General features: G+C 39.5%; 1 protein-coding gene across 9 annotated transcripts in view; it reads right to left on the bottom strand.

The window, feature by feature from the left end:
* Positions 1-27,112, bottom strand: part of PDS5B (PDS5 cohesin associated factor B) — a 231,882-nt gene that overhangs the window by 170,966 nt on the left and 33,804 nt on the right. For 6 of the 9 annotated variants that reach the window (XM_059902734.1, XM_059902738.1, XM_059902742.1 and 3 more), the window contains exon 1: positions 25,711-25,827. The exons of 2 other annotated variants lie outside the window; for them this stretch is intronic. The gene's annotated coding sequence lies outside the window, so the exon portion shown is untranslated. Of the gene's footprint in view, positions 1-24,853; positions 24,971-25,710; positions 25,828-27,112 lie in introns of those variants that run through there. One more of the 9 variants, XM_059902737.1, reaches the window with a different exon arrangement.

Raw genomic sequence — 27,112 nt, 5'->3', positions numbered from 1 at the left:
ATATATTTTGCTTAAAAGTCAGAGCCATAAAGTCAAATTTCTGTAGAATGATTCTAAAACGTCCTCTGGACCAGAGCTCATCCTAGCTAACCATTTAAACATAAACAGATGTCCAATAGCCCTATCATGAAAATGAATTTTGAGACAGAAGCAGCTGAGACAAACATTTACATTTTACTACTTTTTTCCACAGAGTAGAAATATCAAGAAAAGTAAAAGTCAAAGACAGGTGAAAAACAACATTTTCTTCCAGTATTATCTGGTCGCATGTGTCTCACTGCTATCTATCAGAGGTTGGCGCTAATAAAGGGGAAAAGAAACGGCAGTAGAAACATGGCCGTCCCTTTCACCAGTCTTTATAAGCATTCTTTAACTCTAGGCTTTTCACTAAATAATTACGTATTTAAATCAAATACACGTAATTGAATTAACAGTGAGTTTCTGGGGCCCTGAACCGAGATGGTGGAGCAGAAGGACGTGCTCTCACTCCCTCTTGCGAGAACACCAGAATCACAACTAACTGCTGGACAATCATCAACAGGAAGACACTGGAACTCACCAAAAAAGATACCCCACGTCCAAATACAAAGGAGAAGCCACAATAAGACGGTAGCAGGGGCACACAGTAAAATCAAATCCCATAACTGGTGGGTGGGTGACTCACAGACTGCAGAACACTTATACCACAGAAGTCCACCCACTGGAGTGAAGGTTCTGAGCCCCACGACAGGCTTCCCAACCTGGGGGTCTGGCAACGGGAGGAGGAATTCCTAGAGAATCAGACTTTGAAGGCTAGTGGGATTTGACTGCAGGACTTTGACAGGACTGGGGGAAACAGAGACCCCACTCTTGGAGGGCACACACAAAGTACTGTGCACATCAGGACCAAGGGGAAGGAGCAGTGACCCCAGGGGAGACTGAACCAGACGTACCTGCTAGTGTTGGACGGTCTCCTGCAGAGGCGGGGGGGGGGGGGGGGGGGTGGCTGTGGTTCACCGTGGGGACAAGGACACTGTCAGCAGAAGTTCTGGGAAGTAATCCTTGGCGTGAGCCCTCCCAGGGTCTGCCATTAGCCCCACCTAAGAGCCCAGGTAGGCTGCACTGTTGGGCTGCCTCAGGCAAAACAACCAACAGGGAGGAAACCCAGCCACACCCATCAGCCACCCAAGAGGATTAAAGTTTACTGAGCTCTGCCCACCAGAGCAACAGTCAGCTCTACCCACCACCAGTCCCTCCCATCAGGAAACTTGCACAAGCCTCTTAGATAGCCTCATCCACCAGAAAACAGACAGCAGAAGCAAGAAGAACTACAATCCTGTAGCCTGTGGAACAAAAACCACATTCACAGAAAAACAGACAAGACGAAAAGGCAGAGAACTATGTACCAGATGAAAGAACAAGATAAAACCCCAGGAAAACAACTAAATGAACTAGAGATAGGCAACCTTCCAGAAAAAGAATTCAGAATAATGATAGTGAAGATGATCCAGGACTTCGGAAAAAGAATGGAGACAAAGATCGAGAAGATGCAAGAAATGTTTAACAAAGACCTAGAAGAATTAAAGAACAAGCAAACAGAGATGAACAATACAATAACTGAAATGAAAACTACACTAGAAGGAATCAATAGCAGAATAACTGAGGCAGAAAAATGGATAAGTGACCTGGAGGACAGAATGGTGGAATTCACTGCTGCGGAACAGAATAAAGAAAAAAGAATGAAAAGAAAGGAAGACAGCCTAAGAGACCTCTGGGACAACATTAAACACAACAACATTCACATTTTAGGGGTCCCAGAAGGAGAAGAGAGAGAGTAAGGACCAGAGAAAGTATTTGAAGAGATTATAGTCAAAAACTTCCCTAACGTGGGAAAGGAAATAGCCACCCAAGTCCAGGAAGTGCAGCGAGTCCCATACAGGATAAACCCAAGGAGAAACACGCCGAGACACGTAGTAATCAAATTGGCAAAAATTAAGACAAAGAAAAATTATTGAAAGCAGCACGACAATAACACAATAATAGTGGGGGACTTTAACACCTCACTTACACCAATGGACAGATCATCCAAAATGAAACTAAATAAGGAAACAGAAGCTTTAAATGACACAATAGACCAGACAGATTTAACTGTTATTTATAGAACATTCCATCCAAAAACAGCAGATTACACTTTTTTCTCAAGGGTGCACGGAACATTCTCCAGGATAGATCACATCTTGGCTCACAAATCAAGCCTCAGTAAATCTAAGAAAACTGAAATCATATCAAGCATCTTTTCTGACCACAACGCTATGAGATTAGAAATGAATTCCAGGGGAAAAAATGCAAAAAACACAAACACATGGAGGCTAAACAATACGTTACTGAGTAACCAAGAGATCACTGAAGAAATCAAAGAGGAAATCAAAAAATACCTACAGACAAATGACAATGAAAACACGACGATCCAAAACCTATGGGATGCAGCAAAAGCAGTTCTAGGAGGGAAGTTTATAGCTATACAAGCCTACCTCAAGAAACAAAAAAAAAATCTCAAATAAACAATCTAATCTTATACCTAAAGGAACTAGAGAAAGAAGAACAAACAAAACCCAAAGTTAGTAGAAGAAAAAAAATCATAAAGACCAGAGCAGAAATAAATGAAATAGAAACAAAGAAAACAATAGCAAAGATCAATAAAACTAAAAGCTGGTTATTTGAGAAGATACACAAAATAGGTAAACCATTAGCCAGACTCATCAAGAAAAAGAGGGAGAGGACTCAAATCAATAAAGATAGAAATGAAAAAGGAGAAGTTACAACAGACACCACAGAAATACAAAGCATCCTAAGAGACTACTACAAGCAACTCTATGCCAATAAAACGGACAACCTGGATGAAATGGACAAATTCTTAGAAAGGTGTAACCTTCCAAGACTGAACCAGAAAGAAATAGAAAATATGAACAGACCAATCACAAGTAATAAAAATGAAACTGTGATTTAAAATCTTCCAACAAACAGAAGTCCAGGAACAGATGGCTTCACAGGTGAATTCTATCAAACATTTAGAGAAGAGCTAACACCCATCCTTCTCAAACTATTCCAAAAAATTGCGGAGGAAGGAACACTCCCAAACTCATTCTATGAGGCCACCGTCACCCTGATACCAAAACCAAAGATACTACAAAAAAAGAAAATTACAGACCAATATCACTAATGAATATAGATGCAAAAATCCTCAACAAAATACCAGTAAACAGAATCCAATAACACATTAAAAGGATCATACACCATGATCAAGTGGGATTTATCCCAGGGATGCAAGGATTCTTCAATATAGGCAAATCAATCAATGTGATACACCAGAGTAACAAACCGAAGAATAAAAACCATATGATCTCAATAGATGCAAAAAAAGCTTTTTACAAAATTCAACACCCATTTATGATAAAAACTCTACAGAAAGTGGGCATAGAGGGAAACTACCTCAACATAATCAAGGCCATATATGACAAACCCACAGCAAGCATCATTCTCAATGGTGAAAAACTGAAAGCATTTCCTCTAAGATCAGGAACAAGACAAGGATGTCCACTCTCACCACTATTATTCAACATAGTTTGGAAGTCCTAGCCACGGCAATCAGAGAAGAAAAAGAAATAAAAGGAATACAAATTGGGAAAGAAGTGAAACTGTCACTGTTTGCAGATGACATGACACTACACATAGAGAATCCTAAAGAAGCCACCAGAAAACTACTAGAGTTAATCAATGAATTTGGTAAAGTTGCAGGATACAAAATTAATGCACAGAAATCTCTTGCATTCCTATACACTAATGATGAAAAATCTGAAAGAGAAACTAAGAAAACACTCCCATTTACCACTGCAACAAAAAGAATAAAATACCGAGGAATAAACCTACCTAAGGAGACAAAAGACCTGTATGCAGCAAACTATAAGACACTGATGAAAAAAATTAAAGATGATACCAACAGATGGAGAAATGTACCATGTTCTTGGATTGGAAGAATCAATATTGTGAAAATGACTACACTACCCAAAGCAATCTACAGATTCAATGCAATCCCTATCAAATTACCAATGGCATTTTTTACAGAACTAGAACAAAAAACCTCAAAATTTGAATGGAGAAACAAAAGACCCCGAATAGCCAAAGCAGTCTTGAGGGAAAAAAAATGGAGCTGGAGAAATCAGACTCCCTGACTTCAGACTATACTACAAAGCTACAGTAATCAAGACAATATGATACTGGCACAAAAACAAAAACATAGATCAATGGACCAAGATAGAAAGCCCAGAGGTAAACCCACACACATATGGTCAACTAATCTATGACAAAGGAGGCAAGGATATACAATGGAGAAAAGACAGTCTCTTCAATAACTGGTGCTGGGAAAACTGGACAGCTACATGTAAAAGAATGAAATTAGAACACTCACTAACACCATATACAAAAATAAACTCAAAATGGATTCAAGACCTAAATGTAAGACCAGACACTCTAAAACTCTTAGACAAAAACATAGGAAGAACACTCTTTGACATACATCACAGCAAGATCTTTTTTGATCCACCTCCTAGAGTAATGGAAATAAAAACAAAAATAAACAAATGGGACCTAATGAAACTTCAAGGCTTTTGCACAGCAAAGGAAACCATAATCAAGACGAAAAGACAACCCTCAGAATGGGAGAAAATATTTGCAAACGAATCAATGGACAAAGGATTAATCTCCAAAATACATAAACAGCTCATGCAGGTCAATATTAAAGAAACAAACAACCCAATCCAAAAATGGGCAGAAGACCTAAATAGACATTTCTCCAAAGAAGACATACAGATGGCCAAGAAGCATGTGAAAAGCTGCTCAACATCACTAATTATTAGAGAAATGCAAATCAAAACTACAATGAGGTATCACCTCACACCAGTTAGAATGGGCATCATCAGAAAATCTACAAACAACAAATGCTGGAGAGGGTGTGGAGAAAAGGGAACCCTCTTGCACTGTTGGTGGGAATGTAAATTGATACAGCCACTATGGAGAACAGTATGGAGGTTCCTTAAAAAACTAAAAATAGAATTACCATATGCTCCAGCAATCCCACTACTGGGCATATACCCAGAGAAAACCATAATTCAAAAAAACACATGCACTCCAATGTTCACTGCAGCACTGTTTACAATAGCCAGGTCATGGAAGCAACCTAAATGCCCATCGAAAGGCGAATGGATAAAGAAAATGTACATATATACAATGGAATATTACTCAGCCATAAAAAGGAACAAAATTGGGTCATTTATTGAGACGTGGATGGATTTAGGGACTGTCATACAGAGTGAAGTTAAATCAGAAAGAGAAAAACAAATATTGTATATTAACACATATATGTGGAACCTAGAAAAATGGTATAGATGAACCAGTTTGCAGGGCAGAAACTGAGACACAGATGTAGAGAACAAATGTATGGACACCAAGGGGGGAAAGCCGCAGGGGGGTAGTGGTGGTGGTGTGATTAATTGGGAGACTGGGATTAACATGTATACACTGATGTGTACAAAACTGATGCCTAACAAGAAACTGCTGTATAAAAAAATTTTTTAAATAAAATTCAAAAATTTAAAAAAAGAAAATAAAGTGAGTTTCTGTCTTATTCTAAAAATGTCTAAGCCTGACACAAGGTGTGTGTTAAGTCAGCAACTGTACTTAAAGGGCCAGTTTGAAATGAATGAAAATCAGTCTGAAGAGTTCTAATAATGGTGTAGTAATTTCTGGCAACTCATTAAATTAATGCTTCCACATATAGCAATTATAAAAAACAAATAAAACCTGTGGATAAAACACTTTTAAGAATGACTTGAAAGCAGAAGAAACCATCAAGAGCAGGAAGAAATTGGAAATTTGAGGACTGAAAGAAGGGAAGTACACTGGAAGAGGTTCAAATTTACACAGCTTTTCCCCCTGAGGGCACTCCTAGTCTGCAATAGCACAGGGCTACTAGAACTCAAGCAAAAAGCCGCAGTTTTATTAAGTCGATGGCCACAAAGTGGCTAGAAATACAGAGGGCAAATTCAGGAAACGAGTGAGTCACAGCAGCAGAAGCCTCAAAAACTAATATAAACTCCTTCAAATTCTTCACTGAGCCCTGAGGTAGTATGCTCAGGGAAGATTTCAGGAGCTCAGTGGAAAACAACAACTGGAAATCTACAAGAACTCAGCAGCAATCTCAGCTGCTGCCCACTGCAGAGGAGACATGAGCCTGTCCAAGTTACAAGGGCTTAAAAAACACCTCAAGCTTTCTACAGACCCATCCTAAAGTATAAGACCAAGCCTCCACGAGTTCAAGGTGATCAAGCAGTTATTTAACTATACTTATCAAAAGAAGATAAAGAGAATTGAGAGATATATCACCCACAATGTCCACTCTACAATTAAAATTTTCTAGACATGAAAAGCAGCAGGGAAATGTAACCTACCGTCAAGGATGGAAAAAAAACAATAAACGGAAAAAAACAATGAAATAATTCAAAGGAAGAAATTAACAAGCAAAGACTTTAAAGAAGCTACTATAAATTTGTTCAAGGACTTAATGGGAAACATGGTCACAATGGGGAATCTCAGCAGATAAATGGAAAATAGTTAAAAAATGAAATACCAGAACTGAAGAGTATGTTATTTCAAAGTGGGCTTAGAGATATCTGTACCACCATGTTCACTGCAGCATTACTCACAATAGCCAAGACATGGAAACAACCTAAATATCCATCAATGGATGAATGAATAAACAAGATATGATGTACATATTCAAGAAAATATTGGCCACAAGAAAGAAGATACTGTCATTTGCAACAACATGGATGAACCTTGAGGACATTATGTAAGTGAAATAAATCAGAGAAAGATAAATGCTGTATGATCTCACTTATATGTGGAATCTAAAAAGCTGAACTCATATCAACAGAGAGTGGACAAGGGCTGACGGGGGTGGGGGGAATGGGGAGATTTTTGTTAAAGAGCATAAACTTTCAGTTATAAGATAAATTAAGTTCTGGGACTCTAATGTACAGCATGGTAACTATAGTTAACAAGACTGTATTGTGTACTTAAAAGCTGCTAGGAGAGTAAATCTTAAACATTCTCACCACACACACAAAGTAATGTTAACTGTGTGAGATGACAGATGTGTTAACCCACCTTATTGCGGTAATCATTTAACGATATATACATGTATCAAATCATCACACTATACACCTTAAACTTATACAATGTTGCTTATCAATTATATCTCAGTGAAACTGGAAAATAAGTAAATAAATAAATGGGGGGGGGAATGGGCTTGACAGCATATTAGAAGCAAAATAAAAAAGAATCAGTGACCTTGAAGACAAATCAGTAGAAATTATTCAATCTGAAGAACTGAGAGCAAAAGATTGAGGAAAAAAAAATAAAAATAACAGAAACTCACAGACCTATATTTCATTTTTAAGCAAAAGAACAAGAATCTCAGAAGGAAAAGAGAGAATGGGGCAGAAAAAGCATTTTAAAAAATGGCTAAAAATTGGTGAAAAAACCAATCTGCAAATTCAATGAGCTCAACAAACTCTAAGCAGAATAACCAAAAAACAAAAAAAGAACACATCAAATTGTTGAAAATTAAAGACACAATGGAGACTAGAAGACAATTAAGAATCTTTAAGTCAACCAGAATCTATATCCAGCAAAAATATTCTTGAAAAATAAGAGTAAGCGTATATATATATAAATATATACGCTTACTCTTTATCTGGGGGTGTGTGTGTGTGTACATGTACACACGTAAGCTGAAGACTTTAATCACTAGACCTGGACATTACGCAATGTTAAAGGAAATTCAAGTTGAAGGGAAATGATATCAGACGAAACTTACATCTACACAAATATAGAAAATCCGAAACAACTATGTAGTTATATACAAAACACTCTCTTGTTTCTCTCTATAAATTCTTTAAAAGGCAACTGACTATTTAAAGCAAAAACAGCATTGTGCTGAAGCAAAAATTAACACACCAATAGCAAGAAGATTAAATGTAATTATACTTTTTAAGGTTCTTTCATTTTACATCAAGTGGCATAATATTAATGCTAAGTGAACTGTAAAAGTTAATCATGAATACTGTAATCCCTAGAGCAGCCACTTATACAAAGCAGTACAGTTTAAAAAGCCCATTAAAGATCTAAAATATTTTTTAAAATTTGACCAACATAAAAGAAGGCAATAAGAGAAGAGAGGAGACAAACTGACAAAATAGAGCAAAATGGGAGAATTAAACTTATCCATATAAATAACATTAAATGTAAAGTTACCAAATCCTCCACTCAGAGACAGAGTTTATTAGATATGTTTACTATTAAAAGAAGAGACGGAGGAAGGAAGGGAAGAAGGAGGGAAGGAAACCCATTAAATACATGCTGTCTATAAGAGACACACTTTAAAAACAGACACAGGACTTCCCTGGTGGTGCAGTGGTTGGGAATCTGCCTGCCAATGCAGGGGACATGGGTTCGAGCCCTGGTCCGGGAAGATCCCACATGCCGCAGAGCAACTGGGCCCATGTGCCACAACTACTAAGTCTGCGCTCTAGAGCCCGTGAGCCACAACTACTGAAGCCTGCGCTCCTAGAGCCTGTGCTCCACAAGAGAAGCCACTGCAATGAGAGGCCCTCGCACCGCAATGAAGAGCAGCCCCCACTCACTGCAACTAGAGAAAGCCTGTGCGCAGCAACGAAGACCCAACACAGCCAAAAATAAATAAATAAAAATTAAAAAAAAAAAACAGACACAGGTTAAACATATAATAAAAAATTATACACCATAAATATAAATAGTAAACATAAGAGAACTGGTATAAGTTAACTAATGTCAGAAAAAATTAATTTCAGTAAGAGAATTATCAAAGGTTAAAAAGGTCAATTCATCCAGAAGGCATAACAATCCTAAATGAGAATGCATCTAATATCAGAGCTTGAGGGGAAAACTACATGGAGGAAATACATGAAGCGAAAGCTGAAAAAGTTACAGGAAGAAATGAACAAATGCACAGGTATATTTGGAAATTTTAGAACCCCTCTCTCAGCAACTGAAATGGATAAAAAGCAACCCACAGGCATATAAATCAGGGGTCAGCAAACTGCAGGACCTCTGCCCATCTTTGTAAATGAAGTTTTATTATAACACTGCCATGCCCATTCATTTACATATTGCCATGACTGCTTTTTGCACTACAAGGGCAAAGTAGTTAAAACAGAAACAGTATAATTCACAAAACCTGAACTATTGTCTATACAGCCCTTTGCAGGACATTTTCTGACTTCAGATATAGCTGATTTAAAGAACACTATTAACCAACTTAATTGTATGAGACTATATACCACACCATACAATATGCCTCACATTTCAAAAGACAGAAATCTTACAGAGTATATTCTGTGACTATAACAGAATTACATAAAAAATCAATTTCAATAAGCTATCCAGGAAAACCCAAAATATTTGAAAATTAAGCAACACACTTCTAAAAAAATCCATGAGTCAAAGAAGAAATCACAGAGAAAATTAGAAAATATTTTGAACTGAAAATGAAAATACAACATACAAAAATGTGGGGGAAATTATAACTTTAAGTGCTTATATTTAAAAACAAAGTCTTAAATTTAAATATCTAAATTCCCTAATACCTAAATTTCCAGCTTAAGAAGCCAGAGGATAAAAAGAACAAATTAAACCAAGTGAAAATAAGAGTGAAGGAAGTTATCAAGATAAGCATAAAATCAATTAAATTATTGAAACCAAAAGTTGTGGAAAGAAAATTGCTAAACCTCTAGCAAGAATGACCAAGGAAAGAAGAGTGTAAAGAGGGGTCACTACAGATCCTACAGACATTAAAAGGATCACAAGGGAAAATTACAGTCTTTCTGCCAAAAGACTTGATAACTTAAATGAGACAGATATACTGCTTGGGGGAAAAAAGACAAAACAGAAAATCCATATAACCATATATTTACCAAAGAAACAAAACCTGTTACCAAAAATCTTCCCGCATGCACAAAAAAACCTCCATGCCTAGATGGTTACCAAACATTAAAGAAATTATATCAATCGTATACAAACTACTTCTGGAAACAGAAGAGGAAACATTTCCGGGTTTCAGAAGGCTAGTCTAACCATGCTATTAGAAGGCATTACAAGAAATGGCAATCATAGACCAATATTCCTCCTAAACATAGACACTTAAATCCTCAACAAAATATTAGCTGACCAAATTCAGAAACAGATAAAAGGACAATACATCATGACCAAATGAGATTAACCCAGGAATGCAAAATTGGTTTAACTTCCAAAAATCAATAAATATAATTCACCATAATAAGAGAATAAAGCGTAAAAGCCATAGTCATCTCAATAAATACAAAAAGGGGGGGACATCTAACAAAATTCAACACCCATCCATAATTTAAAAATTAAAATCTCACTAAACTGGGAATAGACGGGAACACGCTCCATCTGATTTCTTTGAATCTACAAAAAAACCACTGCTGACATTCTACTTAACGTTAAAAGACAATGTTTTCCCCTTAAGATGCGGAATAAAACAAGAATGTCCATTCCCACCATCTCTTCACCATTAAATTGAAAATGCTAGACAGTGTAATAAAGTAACACAAAGAGGGGCTTCCCTGGTGGCGCAGTGGTTGGGAGTCTGCCTGCCGGCGCAGGGGACACGGGTTCGAGCGCTGGTCCGGGAGGATCCCACATGCCGCGGAGCGGCTGGGCCCGCGAGGCACAACTGCTGAGGCCCGCGAGGCACAACTGCTGAGGCCCGCGCTCCGCAGCGAGGGAGGCCGCTGCGGTGAGGGGCCTGCGCGCCTCGGCGGGGAGTGGCCCCCGCTCGCCGCGGCTGGAGAGGGCCCGCGCGCGGCGACGAGGACCTGATGCAGCCAAAAATAAATAAATAAATAAATTTAAAGTAACACAAAGAAATAAAAGCTTATAAAGATGGGAGAAAAAAGAATAAAACTTTTATTCACAGATATGATTGTTTATGTAGAGAAAATCCTAAGGAATCTACAAAAAAACTATTGGAACTAAATGAATTTCAGCAAGGTCAAAGAATACACAGACAATTTTTAAGACAACTACTGTATTTGGATATACTATCAGAAAAAAATCAAAAAATAAATTTAGAAAATAGCATCAAAAAGAAAAATCTTTAGGAATAAATTTAACTGCAAGATCTCTACGTAGAACATTAAAATGTTACTTTACATTGTATGTACATATGTTAATATGTTAACAAAATCATATTACATAATTGACATAGTAACATATGGAAAAACCTTTTTCATTGGGCTGACGTAAAGATCTTGCATAGATACATAGATACATAAATATAAATTTGTTTACAGTATGTATCAAAAAAGACCTAAATAAAAGAAGAGGTAAACAACTGTACTAATAATCTACTGCTGTGTAATAAACTACTCCAAAACTTCAGCAGTTGAAAATAACATTTATTTTCTCACACAGTTTCTAAGGGTCAGGAATCCAGGAGCAGCTTAGCTGGTGGACCTGGCTCAAGGGTCTCTCATGAGGTTGCAAACCGTAGTTAGGTCTACACTCAACTGAAGGCCAGAGGATCTGCTTCCAAGTTCACTCAAGGCTCCTGGCAGAAGGCCTCAATTCTTTGTCATGTGGATGTCAGGAGACAATATTCCATTGGTCTCTTGCGTTTCTGCACATCTTGCAACTGAGGATCTCACTGCCCTTTGTTCCAGACTAACTTCCCAAAGGTGTTTATAAAGTGAACAGATGTGGAAGATAAAGTCTCCTCCAGAGCAAAGAACAGGTATGCTTACTGCCCATTAAAAAACATCCAGGTTCCCTATGTTCGGAATTCCTCTCTTGTAATGCAAGCACTGCATGTGCAGTTGTCATCTGACCCTCTTCACATCAAGTGTGATTTGGAGCTTGAGGAACTGGTGCAAAAATGCTGACAGTACCCTGGCTACTACTATAGCTGTGACAATAACCTGTCTTTCGACGCAGACCCAAAAGTCTCATGTCTTCTATCAGCATCCATGAAACTGCAGTAGGCTAACTTGTTAGCTTGCAAGTAGGGTAAAATCTCAGCTCCTTCACAGGCTTGACAATGGGCCTCTCTACAACATGGCAGCTGTTTTCTCCTAAAGTGACTGATGAGAGAGAGAAAGAGACTAATACACAAGCCACTGTGCCTTTTATAACCTAATTTCAGAAGTGACTTCAACCATATTATGTTGGTTACACAGACCAACCCTAATATAATGTGCAAGGTGACTACAAAAGGATACAAATACAAAGAGGCAGAGATCAATGGGAACCATGTTAAAGGCTGACTACCAAATTCAATATTGTTATAGGTCAGTTCTCCCTAAATGAGCAACACAATCCCAATCAAAATCCCAAAAGGTTTTTTTTTTTTAATAGAAATTGACAAACTGATTTTAAAATTTATATGGAAACACAAAGGAACTAGACTGGCCAAACAATATTAGAAGATGCACACTATTTGATTCCAAGACTTAAGGTAACAGAGACAGTATGATACTAGCATAGGAGAAACAATTAGATCAAAGAAACAAGAGAGTCCAGAAACAGATCCATACATGTGTTCAAACATTCCTGGACAAAAACACAAAGGCAGTTCAGTGCAGGAAAGAAAACAAAATTTTTCAAACAATGGTGTTGGGATTGGATAAATGCATTTGTAAAAATGAACCTCAACGCCTACTTCACACCATGCCCAATAATTCAAGATGGATCATAGATAGCCCTGTACGCAAAAGACTATGAAACTTCTAAAAGAAAACAAGGGAAATTATTTTCAAGACTTGGGAGTAGGCAAAAGCTTCTTAAAACTCAAATCTATTAAAGAAAAAAATTGACTAACTGAACTTCGTCAAAATTAAAAACTTTAGCTTATCGAAATACACTGTTAAGGAAAACACAAACTTACAAACTGGGACAAAATATTCTCAATACACTGATGTGACAAAAAACATATCCAGACTATATTAAGAATTCTTACACATCAATAATAAAAAGATAACCAATTTTTTTTAATGTGCAAAAAACTTAGGGATATTCCACAAAAGAAAATACACTAATTATTGACAATTGTCAGTAACCATATGAAACATCATTAGCTCGCAAAGAAATCCAAAATAACACCACAAGATACCATTTCATGCCCACTAAATAGCTAAAATTTAAAAAATGATTATCCAAATGCTGGCAAGGATGTAGAGCAACTAGAACTAACACAGAGTCACAGTGAGAGTATATAAGAGAAAACTGAAAAACTACACAGCAGTTTTTTATATAGTAAAACACACATCTGCCCGTGAACCAGCAATTCCAATCCTAGGCATTCACTCAAGAGAAATGAAAACACATGTTTGCAAGAAGATCCCTGCAGGCCTTATTCTTAACAATAAGAAACTGGAAACAACTCAAATATCCATCAACAGAAAAAAAGATAAACTCTGGTATATTCATCTAACAAAATACTACTCAGCAATAAAAAGAAGAACTCTGACACATCCAACCTCATAGATGCATCTGGAAATATATGTTAAGCAAAAGAAGCTAGATGCAAAAAAGCACACACTGTATGAAGACCAAACAAAATAATCTACATTGTTAGAAATCACAGTGCTTGGGAGAGAGGGGAACAGAATGGAAAGGGCAACCACTGAACTGTCTGGGGTGATGAGAAGGTTCTTTATCATCTTCTGGTTATCAGTCAGTTACACGGGTAACTGTCACACCTAAAAGTGAACAGCTAAAATCTGTACATTTTATTGTATTCAATTTACATCTCAATTTAAATAAATAAAAACAAATTTTAAAAATAAATCTGAGCTCATAGTATTAATTTTCCATTTTTTCTTTGTCCTGGGTTGTCCACATATATACTTAGTGTATATATATACACATTTATGGGTTATCAGTAATTGTTACTCATCTACTATGTGCCAAACATGATGCTAGCTTCCAAAATAACTGTTAAGTCCATGCCTCAAGAGGATAACAATCTAAAGCAAGGAAATACACAATAACAATACACAATGTGAGGGTTTCCATTATAAAGATATACACGGGGGGACTTCCCTGGTGGCACAGTGGTTAATAATCCGCCTGCCAACGCAGGGGACACGGGTTCGAGCCCTGGTCCGGGAAGATCCCACATGCCACAGAGCAACTAAGCCCTCAAGCCACAACTACTGAACCTGTGCTCTAGAGCCCTCTTGCCACAATTACTGAGCCCGCGTGCCTAGAGCCCATGCACCACAACAAAGAGAAGCCACCACAGTGAGAAGTCCGTGCACCCCAACAAAGACCCAACACAGCCAAAAATAAAAATTAATTAATTTAAAAAAAGAAAAGATATACACAGGGACTTGTGAGAAGGAGAAAAGGGCACCATACACTGCCTGAAAGAAGAGTTAGGTAACAGAAAAGCCTTTTCATTAGGTGAAGGATGAAAAGCAGGACTTCGGACGTGCAGACAAGCAGGAATGGATCATTATAAGCAGAGAAATACCACGTGCAAAGACACAGAGGCAAAGGGTCTAACACAACAGGGAGCTAGGAGCAGTTCAGTGTTTTTGGAGTTTGGAGAACCTATGGGGAAAAAAAGGAAATGCCAGCAAGGTAGGTAGGTACCATGCTAATGTTAAGGCATTTGGATTATAGAGGCAGTGAAGAGGCACTGAACAGCTTTAAGCAAGGGAATGACACATACAGATCTGCAATAAGAAGTATCACTCTGCTAACACTGTGAGAGAAAGCCTAAAAGAGAGTGAAAAATGGAAGCAGAGCTACCTGTAAGAAGGCACCTGCAACAAGCTAGTCATGTTTCCTTTTAGTAAACCAACACTGCACATGGACTGAAGAGAAATTCAAGAATCCCCAAAATGGACAGGAAAATGAGTAAAGATTAAGATCAGACTGTTCACAGAAAAAAAAAAAAAGAATGATCAAAATGGCCCAAACATATGAAAGGATACTCATCTTCACTCATAAGAGAAATGTAATGACATAAATCACAGCAAGATCCTTTTTGACCCACCTCCTAGAGAAATGGAAATAAAAACAAAAATAAACAAATGGGACCTAATGAAACTTCAAAGCTTTTGCACAGCAAAGGAAACCATAAACAAGACGAAAAGACAACCCGCAGAATGGGAGAAAATATTTGCAAATGAAGCAACTGACAAAGGACTAATCTCCAAAATTTACAAACAGCTCATGCAGCTCAATGTCAAAAAACAAAAACAAAAACACAATCCAAAAATGGGTAGAAGACCTAAACAGACATTTCTCCAAAGAAAATTTACAAACAGGCAACAAACACATGAAAGAATGCTCAACATCACTAATCATTAGAGAAATGCAAATCAAAACTACGAGGTATCACCTCACACCAGTCAGAATGACCGTCATCAAAAAAATCTACAAACAATAAATGCTGGAGAGGGTGTGGGAAAAGGGAACCCTCTTGCACTGTTGGTGGGAATGTAAATTGATACAGCCACTATGGAGAACAGTATGGAAGTTCCTTAAACTAAAAATAGAACTACCATATGACCCAGCAATCCCACTCCCGGGCACGTACCCTGAGAAAACCATTAATTCAAAAAGAGACGTGTACCACAACTCTATTTACAATACACAGAACATGGAAGAAACCTAAGTGTCCATCAACAGATGAATGGATAAAGAAGATGTGGCACATATATACAATGGAGTATTACTCAGCCATAAAAAGAAACAAAATTGAGTTATTTCTAGGGACATGGATGGACCCAGAGTCTATCATACAGAGTGAAATAAGTCAGAAAGAGAAAAACAAATACCGTACGCTAACGTATATATATGGAATCTAAAAAAAAAAAAAAAAAAAAAAAAAAAATGGTTACGAAGAACCTGGGGGCAGGACAGGAATAATGAAGCAGATGTAGATAATGGACTTGAGGACACCGGGAGGGGGAAGGGTAAGCTGGGACGAAGTGAGAGAGTGGCACTGACATATATACACAACCAAATGTAAAATAGCTAGTGGGAAGCAGTCACATAGCACAGGGAGATCAGCTCAGTGCTCTGTGACCACCTAGAGGGGTGGGATAGGGAGGGTGGGAGGGAGATGCAAGAGGGAGGGGATATGGGGATATATGTATATGTATAGCTGATTCACTTTGCTAAACAGCAGAAACTAACACACCACTGTAAAGCAATTATACTCCAATAAAGATGTTAAAAAAAAAAAAGAAATGTAAATTAAAACTACACTGAGGTACCATTTTTCACCTATCATATTGGTGAAAATCCAGAAAGTGTCATTGTATGCTGTGGTGGCAAGGCTTTAGGAAAACAAGTACTCTCGTGTATACAATACTGTTACAACCCTCATGAAGGACAACGGAACAATATCTATCAAAATTATATCCTACAACCCTCATGAAGAACACCTTAACAGTATCTATCAAAATTGTATCCGCTTTATTCTTTGACCCAACAATTCCACTTCTAGGAAGTTAATCTACAGACACACCTGCATGTGTACAAAATGATATATGTACAAGGTTGTTCATGCAGTATTTTTATAATAGCAAGAACTGGAAACAATTTAACTGTCCATCAGTGGGCTAGTTAAATTATGGTCCATAAACAAAATGAGCACTCTGCAGCTGTTGAGAGAGAGAGCACACATACTAGCACTTTATATACTAATACAGAAGGATCTCCAGGGTATACTGTTAAGTGACATAAATAAAATAAATAAATAAATAAATAAATAAATAAATTTTAAAAAGGCAAAGCAGTTAAACTTTCCAGCATTAGTGTAAAACATGTGTTGGGGTGAGGGGAGGCGTGGGGTGGGATACATATACTTGTACAGGGTTGTATTTTTTAAATCCCCAGAAGGATATATAAGAAATCCAATAATACTAGTAAACTACTGTAGGAATCTGGGAACTATACAGATGAGGAAGGGTATGGAAAAGAGACTTTTTTTCTCTTTTTGGTTGTTTACTTTTGAAGTATTACTGTGCACATAGTGTTAAAAAAAAAAAAAAAAACTTTGAAACTACTGTATCAGAATCAACAGGATTTGGTAACTCATTTGATTTGAGAAGTAAAGGAGATAGAGAGGTCAAGATGACACCCAAGTTGCTGACTTGATGACAAACCTAGCCATTCAACTTAAAAAAAAATCTGTATTAACCAGTGCAGATGTTAAAGGATAGAGGAAGGCAGCTCAGTTTTGGACATGTACTGGAAGTGTTGTGTCTGATGGCATATGAGAAAAAGATGATAGGAAATTGAGAAGAAACGTTAGGGATATGGCTGTTAGCAGAAGCCTTGGAAAAAAAAAAAGGAAAACATTTTATATGAGCCTAATTTACCTAGGAATTATTTATTCTGCAAACCCAATTAACCCAGAGAATAAAACTAAAAAGGCAACTAACTCAAAGTGACAGCATAAGGCCACATAATCATACCTTCTTCTCACAGACACCAGGCTCTCACTAAAAGCTTATTTATTTCTTACATTTAGATAACTTCCCAAGTTCACAACAGATTAGAAACATCAAAAAAGGGTGCGGGTGAGAATTCCCCGGCTGTCCAGTGGTTAGGACTTGGCGCTTTCACTGCCGAGGGCCCGGGTTGGATCCCTGGTCCAGGAACTAAGGTCCCTCAAGCCTAGAGGCGTGGCAAAAAGTAAATAAGTAATTTTTTTTAAAAAAGGGTGCAGGTGTAGCTACCAGAGGCAACCATTTGGCAGCAACATGAGGCAGCAAAAAAAAAAAAAAAAAGATGGGAATATCACCAATACCTCAAAAAAGCACAGCATTCTTCAAGTGCTCTTCACAGAGCCAGAGTCCCATATTTTATCATCTAAGACTTGGCCAAAATGGTCCCTCCTTTAAGAAGTTTTTCATGGTTCCTGCACTCTTACCTAAGTAATTAATCTCCCTTTAACAAATTTCCAATTTCAAATATGTTGTTTACACCTTCCCGAAAGCACTTTATTCTGCCTCGTTTTATAATTATTTTACAATTATAACTGGTATAACTGGTATTTTGTGATACCAGTCTCTTTCTTCCCACTTGAATATAGATCTCTTAAATAAAGGTGTATCTTTCATCTTTATATCTCTGAGCACAATTTCCTTACATAGTATAGCATGCAAATATCCATTCAACAAATATCCGTATTTGCCTTCTCTAAAGTCTTGTGAATGGGCCTGCCACAAAATAGAGTCTCCCTGCCCCAAGTTATAATAGTTTTTTACTAAGTACTTACATACTTGTCACCAAGGGAAGCATTTGGCCTGGCTTATACCAAAAACTAATTTAAGGGGTGACTGGAAGTGACCGCTAATGGGTTTAGGGTTTCTTTTATAAGAGAAAAATATTCTAAGAGCAGATTGTGGTGATGGTTGCACACACCTGCGAATGTACTATAAATTGATGAATTGCACACTTTCAATATGTGAACTGTATGGAATGTGAATTATATCTCAATAAAGCTGCTTTTAAAAATGAGATACCTGCTATTATTCCCCACTTCACAGATTAAGAAACTGAGGCTTGGCAAGATTAGGTAATTTATCCACGGTGACAAAGCTAGCTAGTGATGGAGGCAGGATAAAAACCCAAGCAGTCTTGACTCTATGTCTATATGCTTAACCGCCATGCTCTTCTGCTTTCCTCAGCAAAGGACTTCACTTATCAAGCATCATATTAAATGCCTAAATATGTTCCTACTGCTGTTCAAGCCTTCAATGCTAGTGACCTTCCGAACTCCACGTAGGACTGCAAAGCCTTGACCTAATTATGTTACACCATGAAGGTAGAGGAGAAGGAAAGCAAAACGCTGAAAAGAAAAGGACCAAAGAGACAGAGGAGGGGAAAAAAGTACTCAACATCTATATTTCAAAGCTTTCCATTCTGAGCATAAGACTACATGAAACATTACTACTGCTTGACTGCTATCATCAAAGTTGGTGGGCAGGCCTAATTCACCTGAGCTGGGGGCTTCCTGGACTAGGTCTGCTGAATCCAGGGTTTCTTGGCAAAAGAGACATTTTAGGCCAGATAATTTTTTGTTGTGGAGGGCTGCCCTACACATTGTAGGATGTTTAGCAGCATCCCTGCGTCTACTCACTAGATGCCAGTAGCACCACTCTTCCCACTCCCAGTTGTGACAACCAAAATGTCTCCAGGCATTACCAAAGGTCCTTGGGCGAGGAGCTGGGGAAGGAAGGGGTGTTCAAAATCACCCCCATTTGAGAGCCACTGGCCTAGACTAAAGGTAAAGTTGAAAAAGGGCCAGCCATTTGATATTAACTAGTGTACATAATAACTGCAGACAAAAACTTTTTTTTAACCAGTTTTACTGAGACATCTTTGACATATAAAAATGTAGATATTTAAGGTATACAGCTTGTCTTTTGATACATGCATGCATTGTGAAAACATCACCACAATCAAGCTAATTAACACATCTCTACATACTTACCATGGGGCGGGTTGGGATAGGGGGTAACAGACAAGAGCCTTTTAAACCAATTGCCTCCCAAGCCTACTAAGAAAAAAAACTTATTTCATTAAAAAAAAAAAAAAGTGAAGCTGGGGTGGGGGCAGCATGTAGGGATTAAATAGGAACAAAGCTCACGTAGTCATGCCAACTTCTGCACAGGTCAGCATGTAAGGCCCCTGACACTAGCAGAATATCAACTATAAAGAGGGACTACTAAAGATCAGAAAATAGATCTAAAGAATGTTAAAAATGAGAACTGCTCCCTTTGGTTTGAAGAAAAATCAGTTTCCCTTATAATAAAAACTAAGTGTCCCTCATCTCTGGAAGAACTGAAACATCAAAGTCAAGGTTGCCACCCCACCAGGGAAGAAGAGCAAGTCAAATGACAGTATAAATAAAAATGAAATGACAGTTGGGGCACAAGGGGGGACTGGTGAGACAGGACAAGCAGACAGTAGGAGATAGAGCTGACCCTATATGAAATTACTTGCCCTGACTCTCAAATCTCCCTTCCTGCCTTTATGTAATCTTCCATTAAGACCAAGTTAAGGGCTTTCAATACTTAACCTCTGGTTATTGTTCAAAGTCTAGCACTGCAGCCTCCCCATTCAGAGCACTGCTCCCCCTCAAGGTGCCACGGGCTCTGAAACCTTATTTCTCTCTAAAAGTTCCATCTCCTTCAAACCATTTTAGATGGGGGGAGAGGCACACAGATAACTTAACCTACTCAATCTAAAATAAAGTGTGTGCTGCAAGTAACGTTTGCCCAATAAGCATACAAAAATGTTTTCCCCTCCTCATAATCAACAAAATGCAAACCCAAAACAAGATACAAACTTCACATATCAAATCAGCAAAAGGCATAAAGTTTAATAAAGCCCATGTTGGGGAACATGTAACAGTCATAGTCATATACTGTCAGTTTGTGTAAGTAGTTACAACCTACATACCACTCAAAAGGAGTCAGAATAAATTATGGTGACACATGCATATAATACTCTAATCATTGTTTAAATTATGTTGATCTATATGTGCCAATATGAGGAGCTATGTGACATCAACTACAGAAAAAAGTAAATTTCAGAAAAAAAGTAAACAATATAGCTTTTAATCACAAAAAAAAAGCAGTAAGTATAATACTATTTGCATAAATTTTTTGAAAAGTAAATTTTCTGAAAACTGTTAACAGTGGATTACCTTTTAGGGAAAGGAGATAAAGTAGCTTTTATTTTTATTTTCTGTACCATAAGAATTTCCTTATCATATACATGTACAACTTTTAACTTAAAATATACGATTCTTTAAAGTACTCTGTTCTCGCCAACCGTAACAACTACTCTCACTACCAACTCTCCATACACACCCCAACCCCCATCCCAATATCTGAAGGCTAACAAATTGCCTGACGGAATTTCAGCTACTTAGGGATGCATTTTGTAAATACATTTTGTATATATATCTGGGGCTTTTCTTTAAAATCTCTTCCCTTACTTCTCTAAAACCACCTCTGAGATGAAAGAGAAAAAGAATCCCTACACTGCCCAGGGAACCACAAACTCTTGTTTCCTTTTGGGCCCCCTAGCCATTCTCTCCAAGAGAGAGACAATGTTTGTGGTCATAATGTCCCCTCCTTTGCTCTCCCACATAAAGAAGAGCAACCTTAACTGTCACTGAAGAGGGAGGAAGGCCTGCCCCTTGTAGAATCACTTAACAGCAGGGATCCTACTCTGGTTTTTCTCAGCTCTCATCACCTTGGTGCAAGTGGCAAACCACCACTCAAAACTTCTATAGGGCAGAGTCTCAGTCCTGTTTATTACATCATCCATGGTACAGTATATATATGAAGCTTAGTATTTGTTCATTTTAACTGAATCAGGTCAGAGCAATCTCTGTCAAAGGGAGGCAAGTTAGTGGAGTACTTCTAGATCATGGTCCTTTAAAGATGCCTCAAATTAGCTTCCTGCTTATCAGTCTTTCCTCCACTCCCCTTAGCTGACATAAGTTTTACATAGCTAAACCAAGTATTTCTAATTACTGCTTATTACTGATGTCTAATCATTAGAGCACAATAACTATCATGGATATTTTTAAACATCTCAGAGTAATGGCTTTAAGATTTACTTTAAACAACTAAATTTAACTAATCTGAGTTTAATCTTCACGATTTTCTCACTGAGCATGATCATCCCTATCAACTGAAACAATTACAGCAAACTTATCCTTAATTTTGAACTAATTAGTGAGAAAGAGTTATAAAACCTTTTTCAAGTATTGGGGAAAATGGTTATAATCAGGTGGTTCATGACAGTATAGTATGAGGAAGAGCTGACCTCTACACGCCAAGGAAGCACAATTTTGAACCATTTGGCAGCTTCTTAAATAAGCTTAAAAAGTAAATATGTTCTCAGAGAAATTACTGGGTTTATTTTTAGACTAAGTATTTTTGGAATTTTTAACATTTCCAAATAGGAATACTCAAACCAAATACAATTTTCTCCAAACACCTACTGTAACCGGAAGCAAACGACTTGTGTAGCAAATTGAGTTTAAAAGTAAAAAAAAAAAAAGAAAGTTAAAAAAAAAAAAAAAAACACACTCATGCACACATGCATCTTATAACAAGATAAAGTTCAACACTAACTTCCAAATTACTCTGGCTTACAAGTTTAACAAAGAATAAATAAATGCCTTGTCAAGTATTGTTACACAATGAAAGATCAAGCAACTCCAGGAGACAGAGACATACAAGAGGTTATCTTCTGAGACAATTTAAGTGGACCGAATCCTGGAAAGAAATTATTAAAACCAGACTCTGGGGCTTCCCTGGTGGCGCAGTGGTTGAGAATCTGCCTGCCAATGCAGGGGACACGGGTTCGAGCCCTGGTCTGGGAAGATCCCACATGCCGCAGAGCAACTAGGCCCGTGAGCCACAATTACTGAGCCTGCGCGTCTGGAGCCTGTGCTCCGCAACAAGAGAGGCCGCAATAATGAGAGGCCCGCGCACCGCGATGAAGAGTGGCCCCCACTTGCCGCAACTAGAGAAAGCCCTCGCACAGAAACGAAGACCCAACACAGCCATAAATAATAACTAAATAACTAAATAAATAAACCCCCCCCCAAAAAAAAGTTAAAAAAAAAAAAAAAACCAGACTCTGAAACAGATGGTTAACCTCGAAACTTTATTTCTTGGTTGAATGAATGAAAAAAAAGGGGGGAAAGGAGACAGAATAATATGCTACCTGGCAATAATTTTAAATATTGCTTAAGTCCTGAATAAAACAATACAGACCACGTGGATGCTTCTAAGCCTCCAGGAGATCGAAGGGCTGCCTCAATTCCACCACAAGAATATGACTGTGACTTTGAATAAATCAATCAAGTTACAATCTGAACCTAACTTCTCATGCATATAATGAGTGAGTTGGAGATCATCTAAGTTTCCTTATAGCTCTCTAACACTAACAAAGGAAATACAAATTTATTCTTTTCTAACATAGATTATATACAGTACTTGTCATCCAAGCCAAATCACAGTGAGCTCTCCTGTTAGTTCTAGGCACACATGATCAAAAAAAGTAGCACTGAGGAAGCCACAGGACAATCCTAATCTCCAAGAGGGAGAAGCAGAAAGAACACAATCTCCCAAAATATTCCCCTCTACACAAAGTTTTGGGTACCATTCAGTCTTCACCAGGGCAAGCCCTGTCTAATACAGCATATCACTTTATTTGAGGCTTAACAAATTATTGACAAAGCCTGGTCCTCAAAACATAACTCTTTGTATCCGTTAAAGTTGCAAACCATTTTAAAATAAATTTAAAAATTAAAACTTTTATCCAACAGCCAGCTCAGTAGAACTAATTGTCAAATACACTTAGTACAAAACATTCCACGACAACAAGGATCACTATCTTCACCAAGTTATCTCCTCTAATTTTTGGGAAAAGTGAGGCAAAAGGCATAACCAGACAAGAATGAAAGTGACAGGAAGAGTACAAAAGCTACTGTAAAAAAACAAAGTTAATACAAGGAGAATCAACCTCAACAAAAAAGGAGAAAATAAGAAAGGGCACAAAAGTACTTTAAGAAAAAATAAAGGCCAATACAAACACTACCTTGTCATTTAAAATACACGTTCAAGCAAAACCCAGAGTATAATTTTTTAAACCATCAAAAAAGGCACAAAAAAAATTACTATTTCAGTAATCAAAGAATATCTAACGTGCACCTTTTCTATATACATTCATACATTTATTTTGAAAGAATAATATTCTCAATCTTTTTTTTACAGTTGTTTTCAAAATAAATCTACCTTTCTATAAAAAGTTCCATGTTGAAACTGTCACCTACATATTCATCACTGTAAATTTTAATTAGGTTTTCTGCTATCACCAGACGATACCAGATTAACCGTTCCACAAACTGACCTGCACACACCACAGGAATGCTCATCTTATTGTCTAAAACTGCTAACATCTCCGACATATGTACTGCATAAATAAGTGTCCTTTCTAGCCGATATTTTGCTTAATACCATTTTTCTGTTTTTAACTATTTTACTTGACTACTGCTTACGTAAGTATAGAAAATGCTCGATCTTGGAACTTCACCTACATGTGTTCAGAACAATGACTATACTGCCATTCAAGTTTTAAATAATTATGACTTATTTACAGCTCGCCTCATATATAAACACACTTGAATTTTTAGAAGTTATTAGGAAGACAGTAAAAGACCTCCAAAACTCACTCAACCTTCGAAAGTAAAGGCTACATCCAAAGTCTCCCAAACGGTTTAACAAACAGAGTTGGGTAGGGTCGTTCAGGACAGTACTGCCCATCCATCACTTCATAACAGAAGTGTGAAAAGAGCGTTCAAAGCACGTCCAAAATCAAATATAGGGTTCCCTTTCGGGGGTTGGTTAGGATGCCTAAACATGTGTCAAGTAGGCAGGGATCTGCTCTTTCAAACCCGACCCCGAGTTTACACGGGCCGCGAAGGAACGCAGGAACAGGAAACTCTGAAGCCGACGAGGTGCAGCGTTTCAGGGTTCAGACTCATTCCCTCGAATAACTGTACCGCGGCTTAGCGTAGCTTTAACGCATATACCAAAAGGCAACAGCAGCAAGAAACCACAAACAGCGTTTCCTCTCGACCAGAAACTTTTCAGGTGTCACTAAGATAAGAGACTGCGAAAATGTCAACGGTACAGCTGCACACCGTTTGCATGGTCGCTCCGACTCCCAGGCTTCCGAAAGGAAAGCTAGAACTCAGTGGTGGCCCGGGAGAAGCCACTCCAGCCCGTGCTGGACTCTTCCTCAACTAGGTCCTCGGGTGCCTCCAGCACCAGCTCCAAGAGGCGCGGTAGGCGCGCTTTATCTCCCGCGACTGGCAAGTAACAGGATAAAAATGTCACTCGGTCGGCCCGTTGTCGTCGCCCGGAGCGGAGACTGCGCGGCGCGGGCGACCCAGCGGCGGGGGCGAGGGCGCCGAGGCCCGCACACCGCCCCGAGGTCAGCCCCGACCGGCGCTCCCCGCCCCTCGCCCGGAAGGGGGAAAACCCGCCCGCGGGAGGATTCAACAGGAGCGCCGCGCCGCCCGCCTGCCGCCCGGGAAACAGCCGCCGGGCGGCCGGGCGCGGGGGGAGGGGCGGCGGGGCGCGGGCGGCGGGGCGGCGGGCAGCCGGGGCGGACCCCCGGCCGCGCGCAAGGTCACCGCCCGCCGCCCGCCGCCCTCGACGCCGCGGGCGCCCCAGCCCGGCCAGGGCGGCAAGTTTAATTTCCAGAGGCTGCGGCGGAGCCCGCGGCGTGGAGGGAGCGCGCCGGCCGCGGGGCCCTCCCCACCCCCACCGCAGAACCCGGCCCACGCCCCCGGCCCGCGCCCTACTCCTCCCGGCCCCACCGCCGCCAGGCAGCCAGCGGCTGCAGCCCCCGATGCCGGGAGGCGAGTCTCGGCTGGCAGGCGGGCGGCGCTTGAGCCCCGCCACAGACTCAGCCGCGGTGGCGGGCGCTGAAAAATGGAGCGCGGCGACCAGAGGGAAGAGACATTTTCTTCCCGTTAACTGAATTGCTTCCTACCTCCGGGTGGCCGACTCGCTACTCCTCTCACTCCGCTGCTCTCCGGGATCCGCCGCCGCCGCCGCATCCAATCGCCTCCTCCCCCCCCTCCCCTTCCGCAGCCAGCCCGGCCGTTCCTCCTCCTCTCCGCTTCAAAATGGCGCCAAGCGCTATTCAGCGGCTGCTCCAATCGAACCGCTGCGGACAGCACCCGGGGGCAAGCAGAGCGCCGCGTGGGTGCGCAGCGCCCCCTGCCGACCGGACAGTCTCACGCGCGCGCGCGTCCGCCGACCCCTCCGCCCGACTCCCCGCCGCCCCGCCCCGTGCGCGGGCGCGTGCCCGCCTCCGCTCCGCCCCTCCCCGCCCGTCGCTCGCGCACGCAGCCACACGGGCACGCCGCCGCTGTAGCCGCGGTGGCGGCGAGACTGGCAGCTGTTAATGCTTTCTCGCTTCCTTGACTTTTGCCGAAAACCACATAAATTGTTATATGTCTCTAGCCTTACGGGTAAAAGTTGGGAATTTTTTTGGGGGGGAGCGAATTTTTTAAAACAGTGAAACTGAGTACTAATGTGCGAAGTTAATAAAATTGGTGTTAACTACTTTGCTCCTTACTTGGGAACTCTGACCTAGTCACCTCAAAATGCCTTAAAATAGCTTTTTTCTGCACTGTGTGTGTAATGTCTTTACTTAATCCCACAACTTTCCCGTTTTCAGGTATTGTTTAGGTAGCGGGTGGGGGGACATAGTAATTCCATCTGTAACAAAGCATTCCATTCATTCGTTTTATCACAGTTGTCTTTATCGGAGGCAGAAACAGTCTAAAGACCACAAGGACACCTTCCAGAAGGTGGGTTTCTAACCCCCTTCACCTCCAGGAGGTGCCACTCCTCCCTGCTGCAGCTGTGAGGGAATATATTAAAAGTTGATCTGGCGATTACTATTAGGATGGAGAGAGGCAAATATCTTTAAGGCCTCAATGAAGTATAGCTGCTAACAAAAGAAACTATGTTTCATGCAACAGCAAATGGATTTACAGAAATTAGTAATCTAAACCTTCATTTAAAGCAACAGTTTAGGAAAACTGGAATCTGAAGTTGGTAATAAAAGAAAAATAAATTTCTGTGTTTAGGGCTTTAAAAAACAACCAAATGTGGGGCAGGGTGTATATGGGAAATCTCTGTACCTTCCTCTCAGTTTTGCTGTAAACGTAAAGCTGATCTAATAAAAGTAAAGTCCAAAAAATAACTAAGTTGTAATTCATCAGGAGCAATATGTGGCACCCATCAGCCCACACTTCTACTGGCTTTACACTAACAAAAGATTATTTTCCTTTCCGTAGAGAGAGGCAGATAAAAGAGACAGGGATGAGAAAGGCACTGGGATTTCCAAACAGGGAGAATAGCAAGAAGGGAAAGGATGCCAC

The sequence above is a fragment of the Balaenoptera ricei genome, chromosome 18, assembly GCF_028023285.1.
Source record: "Balaenoptera ricei isolate mBalRic1 chromosome 18, mBalRic1.hap2, whole genome shotgun sequence".
NCBI classification, from domain to species: domain Eukaryota; kingdom Metazoa; phylum Chordata; class Mammalia; order Artiodactyla; family Balaenopteridae; genus Balaenoptera; species Balaenoptera ricei.
This window is presented reverse-complemented; position numbering and strand designations above follow the sequence as displayed.